Source organism: Phyllopteryx taeniolatus, chromosome 22 (assembly GCF_024500385.1).
Source record: "Phyllopteryx taeniolatus isolate TA_2022b chromosome 22, UOR_Ptae_1.2, whole genome shotgun sequence".
Classification (NCBI taxonomy): domain Eukaryota; kingdom Metazoa; phylum Chordata; class Actinopteri; order Syngnathiformes; family Syngnathidae; genus Phyllopteryx; species Phyllopteryx taeniolatus.
This window is the reverse complement of record NC_084523.1, coordinates 5,626,105-5,653,029: the sequence shown is the minus strand read 5'-3', so window position 1 is coordinate 5,653,029 and position 26,925 is coordinate 5,626,105. Positions and strand designations below refer to the sequence as shown.

Sequence of the window (26,925 nt, the reverse complement as noted above, 5' to 3'; positions counted from 1 at the left end):
AGAGCTGCTAGCCAGGAGTCTGATGAAGGCTATTAAAATGCTTGCAAAGTGGCGAGATTAAAATCGAAAAAGTGCTGCTTTCCCCCCCCCCCCCCCCTCCCGTTTTTTTCTGCTTGACTTATCTGCATTCGTTCCCCCAGTCCCTCAACGCAGAGGATTCTGGGTAGCTTCACCCCACCCCACTTTCCTGCCCAACACACCAATTACCACCGAATGGATTTTTTTTGGGAGTGAAGCAGAATAATTGTGCAATTATCCGGGTGAAATGGGAAGTCTAATGTGTTAAAGTAGGATTTTAAAGCTACTACGAGGTGACAAAAAAGGGAAAGATTTGACCTCTATCCAAGCCATACAGCATCACTGAGATAAATAAACACATATGACCATAAATATGATGAGTGCCTGCCCAGTGAACCTCAAACAGGGTGTGATCGTTGAGTCAGTGAGAAAGCGTATTGAAATCCTAACTGTTTATCACAATTATTTAGGAGACAAATAGATTTAAAGCACTTCAGCACAAATAATAGCCACCATTCGGGTCTAATTTGAGCATTCCTCAAGTTTCTGATGAAGTCAGCAAAGGCCCGATTATCGTATGGTGCGGGGTGTGTTAAGAGTGATTTTCCCTCCCGATTTCCTCGGAAACAACCGGGACCGACAATCAAATGTTCAATATTTATGATTGTTTCCGCTAGTCATTTAAACAACAAAATTGATAAGACGAGTTTTCAAAACGGAATGTACATAGTTGGCAGATAAGCTAAATAGCTTCTTCTATTTCTTCTTCTACTTCTCTTGCTGGTAGTCTGTAGGACCTGGGGCGCTGTGCTGCCTCTCACAGGTTAGTCTTAGTACTACCCCAGAGTTCTGGTTTGTGGGAAGAGACTTCTGATTTTCAGTGGAGTGGTAGATGTCAACACTTGCGCACCACACTGTCTATTCAAAACACTCCAATAGCTAAATAGAAGTCAGTCAGGGTCCAGTACCCTGACTGCCCGATCTGCGGAAATCAGAGCAGCTACCTCAGTAAAAATGTTTAAATCTTGACTTTGGATTTGTTTCTACACTCTCACATTTGGTTAAACCACACTAAATATGCAACTGTTCTCTAGTTCCGTCTCCCCCACTGACATCTGGATTTTGGCCTGTGTTACGGCCGCTTCTCCTCTCTAGGGCTAGCTAGGAATAAGCAAAGTGAGGCTCTAGCTGTAAGCATTCTGCATCAACCGATCAGGACAAGATCTGAGGAGGACCTCTTCCCCGAAGGCGTTGGTGTGGAGGATTCTGCAACGACCGACCAGACCAGGTCCTGAGGAGAACCACTTCACCGGAGGCATCAACGTACGGTGCTTCACTTCAATTTCACTGTTTAAATTAACATTGTACAATATCATATCATGTGATAAATGGTGCCCAATTGGCATCAATTGCAGCCTGGTCATCCGAAATGAGTTTTCCCAGATTGGGGGGAGGGGGGGGGGGGGGGGGGGGGGGGGGGGTTGGGGTCTAGACCAGGGGATATTGTGGATTTTTGTGAACTGTGGGCCTGTAAAACCTTTTGAGACTTTTTGTGATTAAGGGCTATATAAATAAATTTGACTTGACATTGCGACAAATTAGCCTGGTTGTCTGTTTTTTGCTAACAAATCTCTGACATGTATTTGTTCTTATCATATCTCGCCTCGAACAGCATCCATGTTTTTGTGGCGTCTGGAGAGAGAACCCATGCTTCCCACACAGACATACAGTATCTAGGAATTCACTGTATGCTGTGATAAGAAGCCAATTAGCCACAAAATAAATAGCAGTTATGTCACATATATGGTGGCCAATATTACTTCCCACAATAGGAGCTAGTAACAGTGTGGTTGCAAACACGCCTTTGCAGACAACATTTCACACTGTGGTCATTATTGATATGAAAAATGAGGGAAGAAAATCAGTGGAAAGCCATGAAGGCATTTCCCCCCAAATAACTCATTGCATTGACCCTAATCCAAATCCACTCAGAAACCAAGCAATTTCGCACCGCCATTCTCCAGACCCTGCTAACTTGTGAAACACGGGGGAAGGTGGGAAAGGAAGGAGGTGGGAGGGGGGCACAAAATGAAAATTCAAGGGAAGGGAACATAAGATATGTTGTCTGCTTTCAGCAGTTGTTAGAAAATAAATTGCTTTTGAAACTCGAAATGTTTACCTCAATTGAGAAGCGTTTTATGCCCTTGACAGGAAATTATTTCACAGCTTCTCTGGCAGTTGCTCTTTCCAATGGTAATGTTTCCTTAACCCCAACAAATAACTTGGCCTTCACATTTTTGCTCAAGTATAAATAGCCCGCCGCATTTATGTTTGGAGGTCTCTCTCTCTCTCTCAATAGGGTCCTCAAATAATTTCTCTCCTCATTTAGAGCAGCAGGAGGAGCCAAATAGAGAGCAAATGGTACATTGGTGGGCCAATATTTAGTGTGAAATTATAGGGAAGGAAGGAAATGATCAGATATGGAATAGAGACAAAATCACAGTCACAACAAATAGAAAAGCAAGAGGAGGTGAATGTAATATTGGCTATAGGTTACTGGAATAGGTTGATAAAATTTTTCCCTGGATATTAACAAAGAGAAGTTTGGTGCAAAGACTAACCCAGCCAATGCTTGAACAACATCCAGTATTAAATATAGCCATCTTTTTGATTTTCAAACTATATTTTCCATAGAAAAGAATGGAAATGGAAATTACTGTCGCCATAAAACTACCATATCACACTGTGATAGTATTTTGCGCAATTTTAGCAGCACCTTTTCCTGACTTTTTGGGAAAGTTACGATAATTATTAAACAAGCATCTTAAACCCAATTGTGTGAAGACAGTTTCACAACAATGGCAGCATGTAATTTCCTATTACCCTACTGTTGATTTTACAGTAAAACTTTGACATTTCAGCCCGCCTTTTACTTTGTTGATGTAAAGATGCTGAGTGTTCGGAGTGCCTCTCCAGTCAAAACACACACAAGCCAACAAAACAAACACATAATGGAGGCTCTCAAAGCACCGAGCGTCAAGATAACCAACCACCCCCCCCGCCCCCGCCGATGCTCACGGTTGAGAGGGAATAACAATAAAAACAAATATGAGGTGAAATAGAGATGTCAGGGCCAATTAGGTTGAATGTTTTCATTGCGCCACTCGCCTCCAACAAAGGGCTCCTGTACCTAAATGCCATACACGGATACAAGGGTCCCTCGCATTGTTTGGATTGAGGCCTGTGATCTCCAACAGTGTACTCAAACAATGCTGCAAGGTACAAGTGAGCTTTAATTATGGGCTGACAATGTGTGCATCAAATAGCTGTAGTTGAAACTAACTTTTACGCTGTTTAGTCCCCACATAACACAATATCTGAGTACTGGTATTTGGTGATTCAAAATCCTTAGGGTCACTTACTTTTGCATTTTACATTTTTATGTCAAGACTCAGTGCCCTCATTGGCCAGTCAATGTGTAGCACCAGTGATTGGTTGGTTTCTAAATCTTCATTGGTCAAGCTAAATTGATTATCAGGGGCGGACTTAGCCTTTGGCAAACAGGCAATTGCCTGGGGCCCAGAGATTTCCAAGGGCCCCGAAATGTCCCATCAAAACTGAATACTTTTCCTTGATTTAGAGCGCTTATCGTTCTTCCCATGCAATGGACTATTCCATCTCCTTACTGTGCATGTTCAGAATCTGAAAAAGATGTCAGAGAAAAACAAGCACATAGACTTATATTCAGTGAGTGTTGTTAAGTAGGAAGTGGCTTGTCATTGAAGATGCCTTTGAAACATGCTTCTTGTGAATAAGCTTGGCACGCCACATAATTAGGCCATACATTCAGATTAAAACTTCACCGGAAAGTTTTGTCAGGCACATTATATCCCGGTAATTTCAGCCACCCAGGAAAAGCGGCAATAATTATGATTGAATAGTGATGACTACTGTCATAAAGCTATGGTTGTCTGATCAAGTTAGTTCACCACGACTAACGGCGGCAACAATGCAGGGGAACTGACGGTGACTAATTAGCACACCCATAATGTTTCCCCTCTCTTAAACATCTCCCTAGAGGCTGTTTTGAATCATTATGCAAATGATGTTGTCAAATGTCAATTATCGTGAGCGGAAATCCCGTGATTTATTATTTTGAAGACTTGTTGTTTGCAGGCAGAAAGTTTATTTGCCAAGTCATTAAAACTGTGTGGGAGACAAAAGGTGGCTGAAGGGGAACTGAAGAGCAGACTAACGTTTAATGGCGGGGGAAAGACCTTGCTGTTCAGACGCATATATCACAGACAAGGCGAAATGTAACTTATATATATATATATATATATATATATATATATGTATATATAGTTCATGTTACATGTGGGGGACCCAATTTGAGATGTAAGATCACGCAATTATTTCATAAATCACCAAATAAAGGAACAGTGTCAATTTGCTGCCGTGCTTTAATAACTGCTGACCAGACCACTCAGCCACAGTTGGCCATTCTCCAAATGTCAGAAGCATTGAAATCAATTACACATTCCCTTAACCAAAAGGAATGTTTAGGCGTTGAAAAAACAAAGAACTGATAACGTATGCATTTCTTTGAAATTCTACTGTTGAAACACCAATACCGTGCAGACAGTCGTACAAACACTCATAATTTTCTAAGTACTACAATTGAGTTAGGGTTATCGTTATATTGAGCCCCACTCTTGTCACTGGGGTAGGGAGCTACTACAGCTTTGAAAGATGTCCCAGATGGACCCTAGAGTGCAATACTTATGAACATTGTGTATATTAGGACAGACATGAGGCTCAGCCTATGCAAGTATATTGAACTGTACTTGGTCAGAAGGAGTTTGTGTAGCGCTAGGACAATCAATGCTCGAGTTCATGATGTTCGATGGTCATTATGGTAAAAAAATAAATAAATAAATAATGTATTAGTCGAAGGCTATTCACAGAGGAATAGTGTCTGTGTCACCGCCCTGATGCCCTCGGAGTCAAGTGGTTTACAATATTGGTGGGCCTCTTATGTTTGCACAAGGGTCAGTGCAAAGGTTAAAAGCATTTCAGTGTCAAGAGTGTCGTTGACTTTCATGATTAGGTGTTCCCGGTAAATGCCGTTCACTGGTATGAGAGCTGACGACAACAAGGAGATGCACTCACTGTCTACATTAGGTAGATTACAATTACAGTAATGAGTGTTCCAATGCATTATTGTGTCGACTAAAAGTGTCGGACTGAAATGTAAACATTTTCCTGGATTTCATTGTCTCAGTCAGCATGCATTCTTCCGCCCTATTGTGACTTATGTATATTTTTCTCCTTTCCGCACTGTAAAGTTGTACCGCCATTGATGTTTTATCCATTTATTGACAGCTGTTTTGTGTATTTTCCGCAGCTTGTTGCCTCAGAAGCTGGTCTTGAACTGGAACCTAGTAACTTGTGGTTAAGAGCTTTCAGATAAGATTCACTTGTATCTTGGATTTCTCCCAAAATATATTACAGTTAACCCCTCAAATAGCCATAATAACCTCTCAAGTATTTGTAATTGCCTATAGATGCGACAAAATTGTGGCAAAGCAATATTTTTATTAGAAATGGCTTTGGCCCAAGTACAAAGACAGCAATCGGTGAGTTTTGCAGCTAATAATCCCCAAATATCCATGAATAGAAAAATGCTGAGGTGCAAATATACTGCACTAGAAAATAAAATAATCTAAACAAAGAGTAAGAAAGTAAAATGAACATTGATTTACAATTGTTATAATGTATAATCTGATCCATTTTTAAAAGATAGTTACAGTTTGATCTTATTAAAAATATAACTGCAATAATCACACACTACAATAATCAGTAACATCATTTTCTTGTACAAGCTGCATGTCATCCAATCAGATCCAGATTATTAATATGAAAGAAATATCCAAATGATCCACAATGGCTTACATAGTGTGAACCCCACAAGACATTGTCTGGGCAGATTTAGTGGACCAAAGGCAAATATGTATCATCAGCATCTTATTAGAGGAGACCTTGATACTCCATATTTGATTTGACCTGCCAATCAAAAGCTTGCCCACACCCGTTGATGCTCATTAGACAGAAAGGTGCTTTATATTCGATAGCTGCTTCTCTGTTTATGGCCTATTGAACTCATCGGTGGTTGGTTTAAGGTTAAAAATAAATAAATTAATTAATGGGGAAAAAAAAAAAGGTGAGGTCAACGCTCGGGAGTGGGTGCAGTCTCGGGATGGACAACAGTGGGGGCGCCAGGGGACTCAAGGGACCCCATAGAATCAGAACAGAGAGACGGCTGTATTCTTAGTGAAAGGCGATCCTTCAATGTTTAATCAAAGGCCATTTCTAGCACTTTGTTAGATTTCACTTCACTCGCCTCTCTCTCTGTCTCTCTCGCTCTCTCTCTCTCTTTTAGATACTTATGTCCTTCAATCGGATCAAAACAGCGGCGTAATAAGAGCCGTTGCCAAGTTTGATCATGAGTGCTTAAATGAGTTTGGCCCATAAAATGTACCTCTGGATAATGAATAAACCATTCATCTTACGGCCCTGGTGTGATCTCTAATTAGGTCATGTGAGAGGAAATTCCACTGCTGCTCCATCTGGGCACACACAAGCACCTCAAAGTTAACAGCGTGTGTTCATAAAGTTGAAATAATAACAACACGGGAGCGTATGCAAACTCACAACAACACAAAGAGTTGATTACTGCCGACTTGCGTTTGATTTGGAAATTGTTGTCAGGATCCAACAACAAATGATTTTTAAGGAAATTAAACACTTGAGCTGGGTTTACACGCATTTGGATAAGCAGGCCTACCTCATTTTAGCAGTTTGTCTCTCTCCTGTTCAAACTCGTGTCTTTGAAAGATAATCATAACTGATTATCCTGTGGTTTGACCCGTTTTGACATTTGACAGCAATAGAAATATCCTAAACTTGGGCTCTAAATTGGACAGTGATTTAAAAATGAATCAGCAAATTGATGCAGTGGTTTAGTTCGGCTTTTTGGAGTCAGCCACCCAGTCCTCCCTCAAATGTCTCCGATTGGTTCAAAATGCCAAAATGCTTCCGCTGTCCTCTTAACTGGAACACATAAGAGGGAGCATAACTCATTTTCCTGACTTTTCCTTAAAGTGACCTAAAATACACAAAAATTGAAATACTTAAATTTGTCATTCTTTTGTGATTGGTATACTCTTCTAATTGGTTCAACAGGGTTAGCATTCAGTGAAGTGTTTTTTTCCACTGGAATCACTTTTTCTCATAAAACCTGAAAAGGAGGAAGAGCATATTGAATTTTGCTTTTTTGATACGCTACCATCTACTTAACCTTAATTCCCCTGGAAACAGTTTATGAACCTTCATGGGGAAAAAAGGGCATAATTAAAGTTATAAATGTTTTTTGGCAGACGGAGAAGCTTAGTGTGATTCCTTCCAATTTCAACATTTGGCAGCAGCAGAGTCAGATTTGCCATAGATGACTACTTAGCCTCTAAATCTCACTGGCTCTCCGTTTGAACCCATCAACTTCTCCATCTCATGAGCTGCATCCTTTGGCTGGTTTCTTAAAAATGAACTTGATTCTTTTCACTACTTAAAATGGTAGGATGGAAACACCAAAGAGTGATGATGATAATGTGGCGACGCGTATCATAGCTAACCCAAACAAATCGAGTCAACCCTCATTGGGTAAGACACAAACTAACCCTAATGGAGGACGGTTAGAACATTTGTCTTTCGAATTTGCCATTGCGTTCGAAGAGCAGGTAATTGAAAGTTGCTTCTTAGTGGCTTAACATATGTTCAGGCATTTAACATGACAAATGTGGAAAAATGACCAATTTTGAAAGAATGGTGATTGCTTATGATTAACAATATTGTGCCCCAAAGTAGCATCTTCTTCTGAAATACCAGAGAATTAAACATTGAATACATACTGTATTCCTGTTTATAGTGGACAGGGAGGATTACTCAATTGCCAAGGGAAGCAGGCATCTATTAAGGCATTAATTGGGGATGGGTTTGAACAAAAAAGTGCAAGTAGAGTTTAAAACAAACTCAAAAGGACAATTAAAGAATGATGTAAATGTGTTCACTGCTGGGCCAATGGCTGAGTCCGACTTTCATCACTGTTAAAATCTTTTTCTCCATTATCGGTTGTATAATAAACTCAACTTTATTTACAATCGCAGCTGTAACAAAGTGTTATGAAAGAAAGGAGCAAGATTGAAGTCTCCAACAACCAGTATGAGGGCGACGGGATCATAGATTTCTATGGCCGGGTTGCTGCAACTGTAACGTCAGGATCACAGTGTACATGAAGTCACTCATGTTTGCTACAAGCTGAGTTTGAATGGAAACAAACGACAACAGTTTTCTAAGAGCCAGTAGTTTGTTCGCTGGTGAGTAACACATACAGAATGACCGGTTCAATTCTCCTGTCCTCGTTTAGTCCTTTCTCTCGCACTACTTTGCTTTAGCGCTGGCTCTCATCTACTTCTCAATCAGTGGTCCTTGCTGTGGCACACGACAAAAACACTGCCTAAGTACAGTTCAGTTGTATTTAACTTTTGAGTTTGATACATTTGATGCATTGCATTTGATCATTAACTGTGTATTTTTAAACATTTCTGGAAATGTTCAAACTGTGCACAAAGGTACGGTGCATTACAGTAATATCAAATATACTTCAGGAATTAAACCTGTCTCGTTTTTGATGAACACTTAGGCCTACTACCTATTTTATTTAAATAGTGTTCATGATAGTAGAAGTTGGAAGTATTTTACAAATGGCACTTGGTGTAAAAACCTTGGGAACCACTAAACTAGAAAATGATGACTAAATAAAGCGCTTTTGTGAACCTGACTGAGTTCTGCCCATCTCCTTTTAATTCCCCATCAGTGTCTGGAAGATCACTCATTTCCCCCAAATTAAACATCATTCACGAGTAACGCATTCAAGAGATTCCAATTAGCCGAAAAGTGGTTCTTCATGATTGTGTTTTTCCCACCAAACCCTTTCCCATTCAAACACTTTAAAGAAAGCCTTCAAGGGGAAAGCCACCCCTCCCCATCCTTCTATATTAGCGGATGTGTGCGTGTCGTTGCCAGGGCGCTCTATCAAGTGGTATAAATCTTTAATTTTGGAGATCAGTATTAATGGCTGAAACAGCCTCAGATCTGGGTTCCGCTCCTCACTTTCATCCTCCCGGCTGGAGAAATTCCGGGGGAGGCGGAGAAAAGTGGGGAGGGTAGCTATGAGATCGTTTGCTCTCGTAAGTACACAAAATTAGCTTCTTATCGGTTGATCTCTGTACATGATCCTTTGGAAATCACGTCCAAGGCTGGAAAGTTGTGTCCCTGCTGGCTGTGTGTGTGTGTGTATTTGTGTGTGTGCGTGTGTGTGTGTGTGTGTGTATTTGTGTGTGTGTGTAGCTCTAATTAAATCACTTTTCAAAGACAATAAGGCCTGAGTATCTGCGTCTTCCCCCCGTCGCCCTTTTCAGCCTTTTCTTTTTTCTTTTTTTTTTTTACCATGCAGGTCCATGCCGTGAAGGAAGTTACATTTTCGTTCATCCTTCATTCTCGCATTGCATGTCACAATGTTTTATCACAATTGAGTGAGGTAAAATTAATGGAAAAAGAAGAGGCTGGGAAGCACAGGCAGAGAGTGAAGCACCCTAAAGTGGCTTTTGGTTTGACATGAGTCTCTTACTTCTTCTGAGAGAGATTCTTTTCATATCCATTTGCTTGTTACGAAGTTGCTGGTTCACGGGGGGGGGGGGGGGGGGGGGGGGGGGGAATGACTCTTTACATTTTGCTGCATGTCCACAGATATATACATAATATATATATATATTTATATATATAGCAAAAGAGAGAGAGAGAGAGAGAGAGAGAGGTCGGTATTGCAAATGACAATCTGCTCACAATTGTTTTACCTGTAATTAAAAAAAAAACAGTTTCAGTTTCATCATTAAATTGTGATCCACCTGCACGCGCTTTGTTTCGCCCAAACTCAGACCTGATCATTACCTGTTGGGTACCCACAGGAATGATGCAAGACTCTAAATGGTACGCCTTTAATGGAAATCTACTGGAACAGTAGGCCCTACATGTGATCAGATAATATATTTGTTTTTCACACATGGTCCATTATCCGAGGTTATTCTCGTAGGCTCCAAGTAACTGTAAACAAATCCATGTTAGGATCACGAGGCTTTTTAGTATAATTGTGACAGCAGCTGCCTTGTAGAAGATTTTGCACAGGGCAATCCGTGCAATTTATTCTCTTCCTTGCAAGGAATAAACCAAAAAGAAATTTCTTGGCATTTCCCAGGTTTATTACAGAAATATAGAACATTTTGCCGCAACACTCACTCCACCACACGTTATTATTTGTGTTGAACTATGCTTTTTATAGGTTCGCAATGAATGCCGTTTATCGTGATCTTTTGCTTCTTTAGTCCTAGTTCTCGTCTTCTTGGCGGCGCGCAGACTCCGCATTTGCTTCATACAAACCCAACACTTCAAAGAAGTGAAAAAAATAAATGAAGCATTTAAGGTGGAACCTCCAAGACGAAACTCAATTCACGATCAAACTGGTTTACAGACGTTTTATTTTAGTTCCTGCATGTGCATCCGGAACTGAAACTGAACCACAGTCTCAGCACGTCATAAAACCAATTTCTTTACATTCTCTTTTATTATGCTTTGTTATTTATATTTTACAATACCGTGCAATTTTTCAGATTTTTTTTTTGGGGGGGGGGGGGGGGGGGGGGGCATGGGCTGGAACAGATTAATGGCATTTCAATTCATTTCAGTGAGGAAAAACGATTGAATATACAATTAAATTGCCTCACGCTTGACCACAGAATTTTTTTTTTTTTTAACTAATCAGCAGTGTTGTGAGGATGACTTTAGAAATGTAGTGGGTTACAATTAAAAGTTACCCTGTTGAAAATGGAATAGTACTGTAACTATTTCAATTATTTTCTCAATGTAATATAATTAATTACATGTGATTTCATTCTGATGACTTTTCTTAATTTTGAATGAATACATCAATAGAACCATTTAATGTTTCCTCTAAAAATGTGGATTGAAACCAGAAATAATTATTTTGGAGTTAACCACATAGAGTATGTGTTCTTTACACAAATAGTCAACTCCTCAAAAGCCAATGTTATATTTGTTCAAAAGTGTAGACAAACTAATAGATTGCACCACAAGGTGGCACTTCGAGGTCATATTTGGAAAAATATGTCATGTTTGAGACGATAGCGGAATGGCACATGACCAGAGCGAGCCAGTCACAAGCGTCGACTTTCGAAGGAGAAAGTGATATGAAAAAAATACAAATCCGAGCTTTTACGACTATTTTGCAAATGTAACAAAAACTGTCATCATGGAAATTGAATTACACATTTCCTCCCAGTAATATAGTGGATTACAATCACATATATTTTGTAATTCAAATACCTCATCTTGTTACATGTAATTAGTTACTCCCCAACACTGCTTATAAGTCAAGGTACCACTGTAGTTCTCTTCTGAGTGATGCAATCAAGCAGCAGGTACACCATGTTACGTCCCAATTTGGGCTAGCCCCAGTCCTTCTTCAGGCTGTTTCCTAATGTTGCCGTTCCCCCCTGTATTTCTCCGCTCTAATGAGTCAGGGCTGTGGAATTACGTTGGGCGCCGCCTGTTAATGGGGCCGGTGAAAGCCGCAGAGTGACTGAACCTCTCGTTAGCCGAGCCGGCTGCTATTGATTGCGGCGGGCCACTGGGGGCTTCCTACCTGTGGTTGACTTTGTACTTTCTGCCAGAGTTGCAAGGGTCTGTGGAACAACAGGGACCACGCACATCTCAAACAAGGCCTATGAAAAGCCCATCAATTAGGCTTTGAAGGTCACGCAAACTCTCCCCCCGCGTCTTGCGAATACTTGAGCTAGCCGTATCTCCTCGTCTCTCTCTCTCCAAAATACATCTGAAGACTCCATTCAATTAAATATCTCTCGGCTCCAGCTGCTCCCTAAGTGAAAGGTCAACTAAGTCCAGGAGGCTAAAAGAGAAAGGCACGGCTTCTTCGCTACACACAACAAAGCCTCCCCTGAGCTGGCGCTCTCGTTGTTAATGATACCCACTGGTCAATCCTTAACTAGCGGTGACATATCCTCCCACAAGCACCACTGCAAACCAGAGCTGATCGATCAGGAGAGGGGGAAAAAAATACCCATAATGATAACCCGCAGACATAATGTCAAGTCCTTGCACTGTCCCAATTGGTTGACATTCAGGTAGATAGCCGTCCAGACATCAAAAGCTAAAGGTGCAGCAGCAGCGCTGTCTTGCTCTCCCGCGCCCACTGAGGTGGGTTAACCCTCTCGCATGAACTCTAATTATCCACACTGCGGCCTCAGGGAGTCCCCGAGGGACGGCCAAGCGAGACCGACGACACACACTCTCGCACACTCGCTCACACACTCAATAACCATCAACACAAACAGCGCCTAATTGAGTCAAATTGGGACTCATTACCTCAGCTTTAGTGCAGTCATGTTTAAAGTGTGGGCGAGTGTGTGTCTGTGTGCAAAAAGGGTGTGACGACAGTCCAGTTTCCAAGCCACCTACAAAGTTGTGATTGATGCTGTATTAATTATTTAAATTGTATTCAATTATGCTATTACTGTATGTTTTTATAAAGTGCTATACTCTAGGTGCTATTTTTCTCATCGAAAAAAAAAAAAATTCTTGGTGTTTTTTTAGAGCACTGGAACATATTAAAGGCATTTCCATTCCTTTAAGTATAATGCTGATACTGTATATCAAATGTGTAAAATATTTCAATGAGTTCACGATGAAAGAGTCATATAAATCTCTTTAAAAGATGGTTCAATGTTCTCAAGGGACATGGGGTGGATGGCTTGAAGGAGGTCTGAACCAGATCCATTTTTCGTTATTGAACCCTCGGTCTTTTCGGATTAAAAACCGGACAGACGGCCTGACTCCAGCCTTGGAGAAGAAGTGCTGGCTCGGTCGCCCCGAACACCCGTCGATAGGCGCTGGAGTGGCAGCCAAAGCGGCAGGCAGTAAGACCGGATGGCTGTCGCTGCCTCACCGATTAGAGCGGCAGACTGCATGGGGGATACGGAGGGAGACGCTGAGAGATGTCAGGATCCCTTACACAACCCTCTGTCTCCCCATTGACCCTCCTTCTATTGCCTAAATGAACAGACTAAAGGTGATCATATTCCCCATACTATCAATACTAGCTGCTCTATGGCCGTGCTCCGATGGCCGTGTGACCTTGTTCTTTAGACTGTCCTCCACTGTGCTTATTGGAAATGAACTCCAACTTTATAGCGGCTTTTAAAGTGATCATTTTTTTTATGGGTTTTTACACTATACAGCTAAGTCCGAATTGAATTCAATTTTAGTTATAGACCATCAAATCAAGACAGAAGCTGTCTCAAGGCACTTTTAATGGAGCATTTTAAGGAGCAATTGTTTGACGGCTTATAATCACCGTAATCTCGATGGCAATTTCCCTTAGCCCTTCTATGGCATTTCACATTATGTTAACATTAAGATACATGCTTTGTGGAACACTTTGGCGTTTAAAAAAACACAATATTTAATTCTCGTTTGTATTATTTTATAGTAATGACAGTGATCAACTTGTAGCAGGTACGCTAAAAAATGACGGTCTTTTCATTTCCTAGAAGTGATGTAGTACTATAGTCTCCCATTTCCTGACAGTGAGCAAGTGAGAACAGGCACTAAAGGATTACTTTTAAGTGTGTTTTAATTCATTTACATTTTTAAAGTGTGTGGGAGGGGCAAAACTATAACAACAATATATACGTTATTTTATGTCTCTCTATATTGCGGATTTTCACCGATCGTGAGTGGGTCTGGAACATATCCCCCACGATAGAAATAGAGTTCACCGAAACTCAGATAATCACCTCTGACTATCATAATTTCATCACATCAGAGACAAATCTCACAAAGACCAGAGAGAATTTGGTTGATTGGTTGGGGGTTTATAAGCACATAGCTGCGATATGCAATCACTGTTTTAATCGAACGCTCATCAGATTGTCACTTTTCTTCTGTCAATTGGAAGGACTTGTTGCATACTTTTTGATTAATTTTTCCACACTTCTGTGAGAAATCCTCACTGTTGGATCAATTATTACTCTTTAATTAAAGAAAAAAACATTAAACAACACATTTAAGGCACAAGGCATTATTTTCTTCATTTAGTTTAATTTCATGTTAGATTCATTGAAGACTCTAAATTGTCCATAGGTAAGACTTGCCATCCTTTCATGTTGAAATAGGGATTTTGTATTTAAACACTGAAATAACAGTCACTTCCATCGTGACTGATAAGATTAGTATTTAGCCATCAGTCTTTAAAAAAAGATAAGATAAATATTTAAACAATTGAAATCCAGTATGGTCAAAGCTATATAATTAGAGCGTAAAAGTCAATCCTTAGGAATTATTGATTTTAGGATCATGCAGAACTCCATGTCAAAGACAATAAATGCCTCAAAGCGCTTTGAATTCTCATTATATTCACGTCTCCACAGTTGCTCCAGCAGTACCTCAAACCAATATCACGTGTTCTCAATGTATAGCTCTGGACAATGATTACCTATTGACCCCCTCCCCTTATGGGAATGCTTTATACGACAGAGGGTATGGTCATATATTTAAATATCTTGTAAGCATCTCATTTCAGTAAACAGTAAATCCATAGCTGGATTTGGATATCTTGAGCTCTGGGGAAACTGAGAACATTGGAACACGGACTGTCTCAAATGGCACTTTCATGCTGTGGTTCGAGTTTTGTTGTGGACTGACTTAGCATATGAGAGCAGAGCTTGAGGAACTTGATCTTGAAAATTCATAGTTCTCCTTAAAATTCATAGTTCTCCCTAAAATGTCCGTTACATTGTTATCATGCTCAAATCTTGAGTCAAATGCCTCAAAAGACAAACTTAACCAATGAAATATCCCATCTACTTTGACAGTTTTACCGGAGTTTCAATTTCTCCAGAGTGCCCGAAATGTTCATTTGTTGCCACGTTCCCTCGCATGTAATTTCACACTCAAACCCGTTCATTTCCTTTGGTTCCTCAACTCCTCGCTCCGTCACTTTGATTGAACTCGACGGGATTACAACAGACTTAATCGCTCCTGGGTTTGTCCACTTATTACCATGTGAACCCCTCCGGTTCCCATTGTTTCCAGGCCTCCTCGTTAAGATTACTTGCTCTTGCCGCAGAATTGCTCCATTGTCTCGCACGCAGGCTACAAATGAAAGGTGAATGGCGGTTCGCCACAGTGGTGACAGAGGCGACTGTGTGGCTAATTGCTAATGGAAGTATACTATATGGAAAGCAGCAGCTTGTGATTTTTTTCAAAAATATAAAACATTTGCTCTTGAAAATATACAACTTTTTCCTCAAAATTATAAAACTGTAGTCTCATGAAATGAAAATGTTATCAGAAAATGTACAACTTTATTTTTTTAATATTACGACTTTAACTTGCAGTGTATTTGTTTCTTCAGATTGGTCTTAATACTCTTTTATAATTTACAGCCAGTTCTTTTGGTGTTTGTGGCAGACATACCTTCTGAAATTATGGCCCAAAAATTCAACCTTGATTTCATCGGACAATAAGAATTTCTCCCAAACATGTAGGGAAATGTGTTATGGTCTAAAATTAAGTTTGGGTTTACTAGCCATGCCTTTAGCCCCCTTGTTAAAGTTTAAAAAAAAAAATATATATATATATCCTAATGCTGGTGCGCAAGTTACTTGAATAGTGGCTCCTGGCAATGAGACATAATTTACGCACTGCTCTCTCGCTGAGGCTGTTTTTACAAACACCCCAACATTTCATTTTTTGAAACATGCGAGAAGGTCAGGCAACTATTGTTGATAATTAACCCCCAGTGTCAACATAATAAAACATTGCCAACAAAGTCTCACCTCGGAGGGACACTGACTCTTAAACTTGTACTTATGACCCGCAGCCAACAATCAACATCATCAATTCACACACATACACAAAACAAGTCAATGGGAAAAGGTCAGACGTAGCACTTCGCGAAAACCTTTGGTGGTGTTTTGCTTCGCCACTGGAGGAGCGGTGCATTGAGGGACTGTCAGAACTAACAGCGCCCTGCCAACAGAGAGGTGTGCAACCTTTAGTGTCCTGGCCTTAAGGAGCACCAGCACTCTCACCTTAACATTGATTTTAAAGGCCATGTGTACTAGTTACACTTTACATTTACTCTTCAGTTTGCTGTCTGCTCAGTGGAAGATGTGACCAGCATATTTCCAAAGGCAAACAATGCACATATACTACACACACAGCCAAATATCAGGCTGGAAATGCAAGCTCCCAAATGCAGTGGAACCTGTAAAGTACGGTACACACATAACGAGAATCGGGACGATTTTATGATCTGACTTCCCATCAAAGGCCTGATTGTCGGATGCGTCTAAAAGTTTATCCTGACCGCGTGAAGTAGGGATTTGCGGGAAATTCTAACGCTTTAAGGTACAGTAATGAACGATAGTGGCGAATTAACGCATATAGACAAGCCAAAAATATACAGGAATATATTCTTTATCCTCTTTGAAAAATTACTAATATTACTGCAGTTTGTTGTGTCACTTGTAGTAGTTGTGAAAGTCTTCTACGTTTGTGTCTACACGACTGTATTACACTGCCCCCTGTGGCCAAGTCACGCACAAACTGTTAACTCTTTACGTTCATTCCGTCAAAATGTTCAAACTTTTCAGGGAGCTCTACCAACTCACTGTTTATTAACAAGTTTTTTTTTTTTTGTTTGTTTTTAATTTGTATACAGCATGTTTACACTTGTAAAAAATAATACATGCAGAGGAGAAATATCCATGGGCTTTCATTTTTGGTGCGCAAACTCAAACTCTACAAATCCTTCTAATCTACATTTACTTATTGTTTTGTTGTTTACAGTTGTAATTTATGCTACTTATTTGCATATAATGTGCGCACATTGAATAGCAAATGGTAACAAACAAAGACAACAAATAGTGGATGTAAATGATTGGGGTTTAATTTGGTGCAAGTGAACTCAGAATTAGATCAAAGCATCAGTGCTGTTTGAATAACAGCAAGTCAGCTCATTTCCCAAAGATACTGAAATATATCTTCTTCTTATTATTATTATTTGGATGTGTCAAATGGTGGTTCTGACACTAACTTCTGACAGATCCACTTGAAGGCTGATTTCCCTCTGTAAATATGTAAGACATTTATTTGGAATCATGTACTCAGTGCTCCATGCATGTATTGAACTTAAAAGCTAAATACAACTGAAGAGTACTTGGGCAGTGATTCTTTCGCATACCGCTAGTGGTTGGATTTTGTCTCATTATACTTTGGTATCAAAATAGGCTATAAACTGGTCATCTATGCCCAAAGCGAGGACCTGGTTTATTATTAAGGTTCTTATTAAGGTACTGTTGTGGTGGTATGCGAAGAATCCCTAAATCTTTGAAATTTCATTGCATTTAACTTTCAAGTGCAATACTGTTGCATTTAAACTTTTTGAACACTTTTTGTTTTTTCAACCATTTTTTTAGGTACAATTATTTATGTACAATACATTTTAATTCAATCGTTACTTAAGTACACCCCCCCCCCCCCCCCCCCCCCCCCCCCCCCACCCCTCCCCCTTACTGTAGTGCCTCATTTTGGGGGATGAAACAAAAAAATCTGATTTCTGGAATATACTGTAATTAAATGTAGCCTCATAAAAATGAGTAGCCAATCCATTGATGGCAATATTAATTGTGACACTTCTGCACTGTAGTCAAGTCATATTATCTATTATATCAGTTACAGGAAAAAGGGGGCGAGGGGTGCACACTAACTGGCCATTACATGAGTTTTATCGAGAGGCCAATATCAGCACGGTGATAAATGTCTCCTGACAACATTTTAGGTGGCCCGGCAGGCGGCTCATTTGGATGAGGAGCTGCATACAAAGTTCAATCCCATCTGTCTCCGGCACAGTCAATACTGGCGCAGCAAACACTCATGCATGACATTTGCAGTCGGCTCTGAGACACAAATCATCCTGTGGGGAGTCTTATAATTAGGAGTGTTTTGCATGATTTAGTCAATCAACAGTGGAAGAAATAAATGGGGGACGGGCGGGGCCAATATCCACAAGGTATTAATTACTGGCGTGCACTATTTTGTGTATCCAAAATTCACTCGAGTGGGACACATTTACACTCCACAATGAAACATGAATGAGCATCCAGGGTGGTCTTGAGCCTTGAGCCAACACCATCGACGAGGCATTCCTGTGGCTCCTGTTTTTAGTTGGTTTTTACCAGGAGGCCTCCAGCCAAGAAGCGGCGCCTTTACACACAGTGGACATGTTGAATGTAAGCAGGAAGGAGCAGTGCACAAAAGGCCCGTCAGCATCCGAGGAGACGAGTGAGCACACCTTAATCAAGACAAGCTTGTATATTTTATTTAGTGCCTATTTATTATTGAGTTCCTTCAATAATTCACTAACTTTTTTCCTTTCAGACATGGTTTTAGTGAAGGTACATTTCTCGCTATCTTCTAACTTAGTGGTGTCCAAACTACGGCATGGTGGCCACTTGTCTATGACAACTGCCCGACTACGACTACTATTACTATATAAATATGCAGACACAAAATTTCCAACGAAAATAATGAATTTCTCTTCATAACTTGTCTTAGAAGTAAAAATGGTTTGCTCTGTGTCTGGGTCCCATTTGTAAACATTACATTAATGATTCGTCGTATACAGGGCCACTCCAAAATCCTGAGAAATCCTAATCTATTTGCCTTATCACCTTTAATGTCATTCTTTCACTCTGAAGTTTAAGAATTTTTCCTCAAGTGACCCAAAATAGAAAAAAATTAAAATATTTTTGTACAGGTGCTGTCCAGGTCAAATTTGACCTATGTCTAGTAAAATGGAATCAACTGTGTGTTAAATCAAGACAAATTCTGAAAATATAGAAACTGTGAAACTGGGACTGTGTTCATGGGGGAGTTTGAAACAGTCTCGAAAACTGTCTTTGTTCCGACCACTTTTGAAAACTTACAAAATACTAAAAACTACTACTGAGTTGATGTTTTTATCTAAACATGAGCGGAGTAAAACACAAAAAAACACACTTTCTCTTGTCTCTAAAACATTGATTTTTGGTTAAGCATCCTTTTTTCCAGGTCAGACATGCTATTATACATTTGTAAAAAAAATCTGTAGTTCACAATTTTGATAAAAAACTATTATCAGGATATTCGTGGCCCAGGTCAAAACTGACTTGGCACACAAATGTGGCTTCAATGAGCTTCAAACTAACCCTAATAAAGTCAAAACAATTTAAAATTGCTTGACGGATTGGTTTTAAAGATGAAAAATGTCAAAGTGACCCTTGTATCCTTCCGTTTTTCTGTATGCAGCCGACGGAGGAAAACATTTGGACACCGATGTTCGAACATGAGATCTTCTTTTACTCCTCCCTCGGGGACTCCATTATTCCATCATCCCTTCCTCCAAGGTGACATACAGGACTTTCGACCAGTGCGGCTTCGGTAATGTAATTAACCGTCAAAGTGAGACGTCCTAAAGGTGACATGCTACGACAAACTTCATCACACGGCAGCCTTAAGGCCTCCCCCTTGCCCCGCAATCAAATGGCAGTATGTCGACGTCAAATTACACAGATTACAAGTGTAATCACCGGCCGTCCGGCGGCTGTCAATCAGCTGGCGGTGGTAAAAGTGTGTCATCAGGTGGTCTGAGCTCAGCTAAGTTGTGAGAGGGCGAATGAAGTGAAGCAGAGACGGTTTAATTAAAACTGTGACATTGTATCATAAAAACCAGAAACCTAATCGTGATGGAATAAGTATAATGTAATTATCAAGCCGGTTATAAATAGCTTTAATTTCATGCTTTGTGGAAATGAAATGGAAATGGCATGGAGGGGATGTGGCCATGTGTGTGTGTGTGTGTGTGTGTGTGTGTGTGCAAGGAGGTAGTTTACCGAGCTTGTCGCCACCCTTCTGCCAAGTGCCAAGAGACAGGAGCCAAATCCAATTTCTCCTCTCCAGGTCACACGTCTGTCCACTCAGCCATCCTTCAAACTTCTCTCTGTTTGTCACCCTGCTCATTATCATCCGCCCTGCTACATTATCTGATGTGACTCCGAAAAAAACAAAACAAAGGCTGGGTGGGTTGTAAGGAGACACCTGACAGGCCCCCCAAAAAAGGCCTGAGAGTTTGTCATCTTCCCTTTCTCAATGCTTGATCATCCTAATGAAATCTAATCTGCACACACAAACCGCAGCGAATTTGCAATTGGAATCCGGTATATTTGCAACCTACTTCCGCATTCAGCAAAACGGGTCAGAGCACTTTCTCCTGGCTCGAGTGAATCAGGAAGGGGAACTGTTTAGAAACACCTAAAGGAACTTTAAATGTCTTTTTTTTAAAACACAAGATGTCACTACAGAGCCACCAAAGATGACAATATTCAATGTTTAAGACTTGTTTGTGTTTACGTATATCATATCATATTTACATAAATAAATAATATACATGAATGTAACTGCTGTTCCATCTGGTGGGCACGCCTTCACCACGTGGGGACAGTCTAATATAGACATACGGATATACATGAAGGAGACGGTCACAAGTGCGCAGTAAGCCGCAGTAATATTAGTCATTCTTCGCAGAGGATAAAGAATACATGCCTGCAACTATTGTTGCATGCTCTTTCTGTGTATGTTGTTGCACCGTTTGTGTTGAAAAATCCAATCCTTAAGGGACTACAACACCACAACACAGATGCGATTCGTTAGCCTATCATTGGTGTTTTGCATTGTGTGTGCATTGTTTGTTAGCATTAAGATAAACAGACTCTTTTTAACTCGTATCTCAAGGGACTACTGTACTAGTGCTTTTTAAGGCACTGGAAAATCGTCACATCATTTCTTGTATTGCCTTTAAATATAAGTTACTTATTTAATTCACATCTTCATGTATCAAGCTGCCCCCCCCCACAGAAAAACAAAAAAAACCCAGCAAAGGCTCAAACAGCATTACTGATTAGCTTGTTGGAGGGAGCGAGGAAAGAATTTATAAGGAGGGTTCACAGGTGCGAGGGGTGAAAACCCAGCCGCCTGAGAGCCTAATGATCTGAGGGGTCCTTGAAGTAATCCACGGGGAGCCCCAATAAATGCAGGACCACACCAAGAGAAAACATGGCGTTCGCGCTGAGCGCTGAAGATGTTCTTTTTCCACCCACACCCCCAACAATAAAAGCGCTTGATGAGGTTTGCTCACTGCAAATGAAACCAATAATTATTACGCGCCCGCAAACAAATGCATTCAGAGTTTTAAATTAGGTCTGATTGAATCTTTCTCACTTTCCCGCGTTGGCTGTGATTACTGCATCGTTTTGATTAGCACGATGATTGCGGCGGGTTCCAGTTGTAATGCTTCAAATGTAATTGTGGCGCTAAATGTCTCAATTGCAATCGCTGTGTCAAAATGATGTCTGTGACAATATGAAAAAGCTCAGAATGTGCCAATGTATAATTAGGGAGTGGAAACCTCAGTCAGAGGAATAATTCATTTTTTTATGGTGGCCTTTAAAGCCACTTTTTTTGAAAGACAAATCGCTTAAAATGAAGGTTAAAGCATCAGTTATGGCACTTAATAGAAAAGCTTCAAAAGGAGAGAAAATGACTAAAAAGGCTTGGGTGTGATCAACAGCGCCAGTGAATAGCACCCTGCTTTTTCTTAGCACAAAGGAAAACATTTAAAGGTGAGTCATAATTATACGTGCGGTAATGGCTTTTAAGGAATGAAACTATATGAGCACAGACCAAACATAATGGTGAAGTTTTGCTTGTTGCTGCTCGTTTATTTGAAGGCAAACTACAGCCCCCAAACAGCCAAATTTGGAAAATATTCAAATATTCATGCAGCAAATCTTGTGAGACATCAACTCAGAAAGCAAATGCACATTTTTTTCTATTTTTTTTGCTTTGACTTGCAAGCAAAGAATTTTGGTATGAGCACTGTATGGTGGCAGTGAACTTAACTCACTTCGCAAAAAGCAGCAGTTTGGCAGATCGTGAAGTGACTTCAAAAAAAGAGGCTTCGTGCTGTTTACTGCCACTGCAAGTTTATTTTCAACTAAACATAAAAACAAAGAGAATTACATGTTGTGTATTTAAAAAACACACGGCAGCTTCGGCTGACAAGTCCATTTAGCTTAATGCTAACACACTGCAAAACAGCATAGACGGGCTTACAAGTACCATCGGTATCACAGTAGACATAATATAACGAAAACTCATGGCATATACTTTTTATCCTCTGTGAAGAAGGACTAATATTAGTGCAGCTAACTGAGCAAATGTGGCCGTCCCCGTCATGTATATACGTATGTCTGTATTATACTGCCCCCAGGTGGCCAAGGCACACACACTAGAAGGAGCAGAACAGTGTCCATTGAAATGAAGCAAAAATGTGGCAAAAACGGTTTAATACTTCCCATTCTATTTAACTACAGTACAGTAGGCGGATCTTCTGTGAGCCTAGCGACCAAGTCATGGGCGGAGATACAGTGGGTACAGAAAGAGATGCTCAATTGGGTTTAAGTCAGGTCTCTGGCTATGCTATTCAAGAACAGAGAAATTTTATTCACTTTACATTTTTTTTAATACTTAATTTTCTTTTTAATAACTGCCAACGACACGGAATGGATTGTGTGCGACATTGGAGGTTCCGTGATAATTTAAAACTAATTTTGGAGAGAGTTTGTGTTTTTATCACGTCGTGTTAATTTCCCCTGGAGTGACATTCTGATAGGAGCAGAACAGATGGGAAATCCAGGATTGTCCTGGCAAAATTCATCATGAAAAATGCACCCGACACCTGTGTAATTTGCCTAATCATCTTTTCCTAATAAGCTCCCCCCATTAATTATGCACGACTTCCACAATGCAATCAAGATAAAAGTAAATCTGATGACTTAATACCCTTCAAAATAATTACCCCCTTCTCCTCAAGTCATTCACCAGCGCACAACCATCTCAGGGACATCTTTTATTCTCAAATCTTCCCTTCCATCTCCGCCAGGATTTTAATTGGTTTTAAAGAGCAGTAAATTTGGTCTATTGCAGATTTTGCCGCAAAATAATTCCATATTTTAATTGCGGATCTTTGATACACAGTGAGAATAAGCACTTTTACTTGTGAAGCTGTTCATATTTAACATTAAATAAGGTAAAGAAATGCCTACATAAAATAAGTTTTTAGAAATGGTGTTTGGCAAAAAAAAAAAAAAAAAAAAAGCATTGGTTTTTAATGGAAAGGGAGTATCTCTCACTAAATGTTCTGAACTCCTCTTTCCATGGAAGTATTGTATTCAGTAGAATACAGTCTGCTGATATCATAATTCTTGATGAACAACTAAGCCCATGCCTAGTTTTAGTTATTACTAGTGTTGGAACACGAACGTGTTGTAATAAATACGAACATTTTATTTTGTTTCTTTTTTCTATTCAAATACCAGTAGTTGCTGTTCCATTTTAATCCTGTAGGTGTCGATAATGTGCTTTCAAAATGTTAAGACTGTCAAAACAAATGAATAACAACAAGACATTCATAAAATAAAATTTTGTGTATTTTGGGTTACTTAAGGAACTCATTAAATTTTAGCGTGGAAGAATAAAATTCGTTTTTTTTTTTTTAGGTCAAATGTCAAAATGGGTAAAATTTAACGTGCACTGCATGTCAGCGTTAAAAACAATAAAATTCTATAAAAGCAGTTCAAGCCACGTACTTATGAAGCTGTTTTCAATAACATTTTAACAGCAGCTCTACTGAAGGCAGCTTTTCATTTGCTAATTTGCCACCCGCTGGACTAGTAATCAACCACGTTGCCATGGCGACAGCGCAAGCGGCAACAGCGAGGGGTGAGCGGACCGCGTGAATACAGCACTTAGCGGCACTCCAGGCACTTTACAGCATTGGCCCTCATTTGCACCGTCCATGCATCTGATGGCCAGGAGAGGCCATGGCCTGCCTATTGGTGGTGGTGCGTTCAAGGACACATAAACATAGGGGGACTGGATCAAAACACATAGATTAGTGAGTGGAAGGGCTACTATGCATTCTGATTCAAAGTCACAGCATACATTCTATGCTGTATAGGCTCAGAATTGAAGAGAACATGAAGTCGCATTTTAATGTATCAAAAGAGCGATACAAATACATTTGATTTGATGTCCAAAATACAATGTTTTTGTATGGTTAAAGTCCAAAGTTTGCCATTGACACTAACAGTGTCTCAATGTCTCCCCCCTCCGCCCAGACTTACTCTAGCCATTTTTGTAACACCCGACCAGACCTCGCACGTCATCATTTTTAAGGGATCGGACAGATGGATTTGATTTTGAAAGGCAAAATTCTTAACAAATAAAAAGTTGTTATCTATCGCAAATGCTTTGTACTAAAATGTTAAATAAAACTGAACTGTACTTGGGCACTGACTTGTGTTCTTCTGTACCACAAGAGGGAGCCCGCACACTACTAGTAACTAATTAACAGTTTCATTTTGATGGCTGTTTGTTTAAAAAAAATTATAAAATAAATAAAAATATAAAAGTTATAGAATGCGTATTGTATTGAGTGAAATATTTCATCCCCAAGAAAAACATGGTCGCTTGGAAACTTGAAGTTTCAGCTACTTCCTCAGGTTTTCTATTGGGTTAAGGTGTTTCTGATTTCCTGCTGCTTCCTGTTTATAGTGCTTTTTTCCCCACCCAATTTACTCCCATATATTTGATTTATAACTTGAGATAATGGCAATTTTATCATGATGACATCATCACAGACGTAGCCCCAAAGCTGAACAGAACAGGTTTGTTCACAGGGAAAACAGGACTGATTTAATGCTTTCTTATCGTGGACGAAAATATATTCAATAAATTAATGCGGTTTTCGATTTTCATCAGTTTTGAATCGTGCATGTATGATGAATTCTAAAAAAATAAATAAAAAATAAAAAAAAAATGCTACAAAGCTGTACAGAAAAATATCGAAGATATATGGTAAAAAACAAACAAAAAAAAATCAATAGGAAGTTTTAATGGGTTTTACGTGGGTAATGATAGAGGGGGTTAAGAGGCTAGGGCGCGGGTTAATGGCACTATCAGGACATAGACCAAGTTAAGTGCAGAGGAAAGGTCCACCACCAGAGGTTAATTAACCTTTCTAAACCCAAGGTGTCTGGATGCACATACATATTGAATGGAAGCTGCCACAAAAAGCTGTAGGTCACTGCTAATACATTCCGTAAGTTACAATTAAAACATCATCAGACTCGCGTCTGATCTCCATTTAAGAGCCATTTATGAAGCCGCAATTCAGGAGGCAATTTATTACAGTCAAAAGCCGTCTGAATGGGGGGCAGCTAGGTTAGCAGATATGCAATTTCAGTCCATTCAAAAGCAGCAACTGGGACCGAAAGGCATGCAATTCAGGCGGTGAGGCATTTACTGTGCTTGGCTTTTCCGTCTCTATGGAGTGAATGAAGACAAGTCAGAGCCACACAAAAGTTATTATGATTCTTTTAGCGTTGCGTTGTGCTTGTTGTGTTGCCTTTTCACTCACTCTTAACAGATTACGCGCATTGTTGGCAACGTGTAAATGTGGCCCAGACAGCCGTATTTAAAAGACGGTTTTGCGCTTTCAGGTGGCTCTGATGCTTTTCCCCATGGAATATTTGGAGAGCACAAAATTAAGTTTGAAGTGATGGTATTGTAAAGTGTTAGTGGAAGAGGCAAACAAACAGTGAGTTACAAAAAATAAATCAGTCACTCTGCATAAAAACCATGTTTTGTTTGATAGAACTTGTCGTGAGTGTGGTGCAATTGGGTGCATCTGCCCATCCTGCGTAACATTGCGTTTACAAATGCTCTGGGAGAGGCCTGCACCAATTGTCACCGTGCACTGAAATGTCGCATTGAAAGGAGTTTTGTCATAATTCATTTCATATCATGGTCATGATATGGCATGACTCCTTCTTGTGACTGGCCTCAGATCATTCAGAAGCACTTAAGCATTGCTGAATAATTTGTCATGATAATTTATGTTTCTGGCATTTCAAAAATGTTCTGTGCGAGGTGTACATCTTCTCTTGCCCAATGTCCGCTGAGATACACGCTAGCTCACCTGCGACCCTAATGAGGATCCATCCATCCGTCCATTTTCAACCGCTTATGGTCGGGTCGCGGGGCCAGTAGCTTTAGCAGGGACGCCCTCCCACATGCTGTGAGCCCATGGGAAGCCTAATGAGGATTAAAGGATAAAAAAATTGATGGATGGATAGTTTTATTTTATTTTTCCCAGTAAGAATTCATTTTCTTAAATTGAGCCACTAAGAACTAAACCCCATTATTGCCAGAATGAGAATGATTTAAATCAGTGGGATTTTTATCTTGCTTATATGGCAATGATTATTTCTTCTGGATACTTGTTTTCACAGAAATGAAAGATGATCAATAACATTTACTAATGCTAAAATGCAGACAGTACTTACTCTCTGAGTCTTCTATTAACCTGTGAACCTCGCTTTCTGCAATGTTTTTGCTGGAGCCTGGTTTCATGGGTGCCACCATCTTGGAAATGGGAGTTGCCCAAGTGTTGCACTAATGAATCAGGACAGGTGCTGCCCCCTAATGTCATAGTTGCAACTAAATCTCAATTTAGACCAGTATTCTGCACTTAAA

The 26,925-nt window shown here is 40.0% G+C and overlaps 1 long non-coding RNA gene across 1 annotated transcript in view; it reads right to left on the bottom strand.

Moving 5' to 3' along the window:
* Positions 1-26,925, bottom strand: part of LOC133472095 (uncharacterized) — a 68,208-nt gene extending 41,283 nt beyond the window's left edge. Inside the window, exons 1-2 of the long non-coding RNA XR_009786583.1 lie at positions 26,736-26,925; positions 26,369-26,484 (exon numbers count right to left, since the gene is read on the bottom strand). This is a non-coding gene — a long non-coding RNA (uncharacterized LOC133472095). The remainder of the gene's footprint in view (positions 1-26,368; positions 26,485-26,735) is intronic.